Genomic DNA, 2,398 nt, shown 5'->3' on the forward strand with positions numbered 1-2,398 from the left:
CCAAACAAAAGCGTGTGTAGTTCTTTACTCACCTATTCCTATAAAGTGCTGTTTCTTAACAAACTTGTGTATCAGATGGAGCAACAAACTACCTCCTGAAGTCTCATCTGTGGGCAGTACTAACAGCTTATTCCTCGTTTTTGGTTTATCATGTATAGAGAACTCCTTTGCCTGCAGTCTCAGCTGTCTATAAATAACCAGAGGTGCTGACATTAAAACTCCAGAGCACAGGAAGTCACTGCTGCTTGCTGGTCTGCCATCCTGAAAGAGAAAAACAGGGAACACCATTTAGAAAAAGCTGTCATAGAAAAAGATGTCAAAGTGCATCTTTAACCTGGATTGCTAGCAAACTAGACAGGATAACAAGTACTGTCATTCTGTGCTTCAGCTGCAGGAGTCAAATATTCTGCTCACAACAGCACTTAAAGCAATTGAGGAGGAAAGGGAAGTTTAGCAATTTGATTAATATGGAAGCAAACGTTTTACAACGGCTGTAGGATACCCTGCATACAGATACGGCTGTCCAGCAGTATCTGGTCTGCTGAAGTGCAGACCTTAGTGGTTGCTGGCTGTCACCTTCATGTTTCTAAACATCTTTAGGGTACTACTTGGTTTTCCCACAAGAGAGGGATAAGCAGAGGTTATTTATATTTCCCACATTTTTGTTGCTTAGCAATCACAAGTATCCAGTGTCCCCATAAAAAATCATTCACATCAATCATCTCCAGTCACCACAGGGCTCATTAATGGCTAAAGCCTGAATGAAAAGTTTATACAGAAGTACGTACTCAAAAGCCAGCTCTCAGGAAGGTCCTAAATTAAAACTACACAACAAACTATAATGAAAACGATAAAACTGTATCACCACCAGGCTGTTTTTCTACCCACTGGAAATTTGTAGAATCATAGTTTGGGTTGGAAGGGACCTTAAAGCCCACCCAGTCCTACCCCTGTGCTGGGCTGGCTGCCCCCACCAGCTCAGGCTGCCCAGGGCCCAAGTGATGGCCTTGGGCACCTCCAGGCACGGGGCACCCACACTGCTGAGGGCAGCAGTGCCTCATTGCCCTCCTGACATCTACTCTAAATCCCCCCTTTTAGCTTCAAGCTGTTAGAATATCATATGGCAACGTAGTTCTACAGCTGGCAAAACTACTGCACAGCACAGCAATGCACAGCAGCTACTTTATCTGACTTCTGATACAGTCACATCCCTTTTAAAGACTGACCTACTCTATCCTCATCCATCTTTTTTAAAAGAGATCATAGCAGAGGTGCTTAGCGGCTGCTCTTTTGGTCACAAGTAACATTTTACAGTTTTAATTTGTAGCCTACAAAATTGCATTACAAATTATAGCAATTAAGGGGGCTCATTAGCTTACAGCATCCTCGTCTTATGGCTTTAGCACGATCTGAAAAGCAGTGGCTGGGAAGGAGCTGAGGTTCTCCTTTGGGGAACACAAAGGAATCTCTTGCTCTACTTGCAGAAGGGCCGTGCTGGGTGCACCTCAGGGATCTCTTTAAATTTTAAAGGACACCAAAGATGTAATCACTACTGAAGGGAAAAAAGAGTTGGTCTTTTTTTTTTTTTAATACAAGTCCTGTGTATTTTTTTTTTTAATGGAACTGAAAGCGACTTCTTTTTAGCATTTCAGGCATCTGATTTAGAGGATGAGCTCTTGGCCCTTAATGCCCTGCAGTCCTCTACCAAAGCAAACTGGAGTGCACCTAATAGCAGGGAACCCAGCGTTCCACACCTGGACACAAGGGAAAATGCTCCTTTTTCCCCTGGTGCTTGGTTAGCCCCACTACTGTACTTGCTAACATTCACGATGGCAGCTTTTCAAACGAAGATTTGAAACATTCCACCGCTGTGGAACGTGAAAGTCGTACAGAAACAGGGTAATGAGCTAACTTTCAGACAGAATCCCACAGCCACAGACAGCAGGAGGCACAGGGGGACTCCAATGGGTGCAACCACAGCCCTACTGCTGAAAGGGTGAGAGCACAGCTCTGACCACCGCACGCAGCCTGGCTGTGCTGTGCCTGCTCACAGCCTCTCCCTGCCATCTCTTCCAATACCGCTGCTACAAATTACACACCGTAGCATAGAAGTTAGCAAAAGGACAGAACTACTTAACGTTATTCCAGCCTACAGCTCAAGGAAAGAAGTGATCGGTGGTTGAAGATCTACGCTGACGTTTGATACACAAATAGTCGTTTTATTATTAAAGCCGTCTACGTACATGTAAGCACCTCTGTTTGACAATTCCCGCTGTATCCCTAAGCAGCGATTTGAGAGGCAAATCTGAGAGCTGGGCCGGCTCTCTCCGAGGCGCCGGGGGGACGGTCAGCCCTAAGGCAGAGCCGAGCAGCCCGCTCCCCAGCACAGCTCGCCGAG

The sequence above is a fragment of the Meleagris gallopavo genome, chromosome 11, assembly GCF_000146605.3.
Source record: "Meleagris gallopavo isolate NT-WF06-2002-E0010 breed Aviagen turkey brand Nicholas breeding stock chromosome 11, Turkey_5.1, whole genome shotgun sequence".
Taxonomy (NCBI): Eukaryota; Metazoa; Chordata; class Aves; order Galliformes; family Phasianidae; genus Meleagris; species Meleagris gallopavo.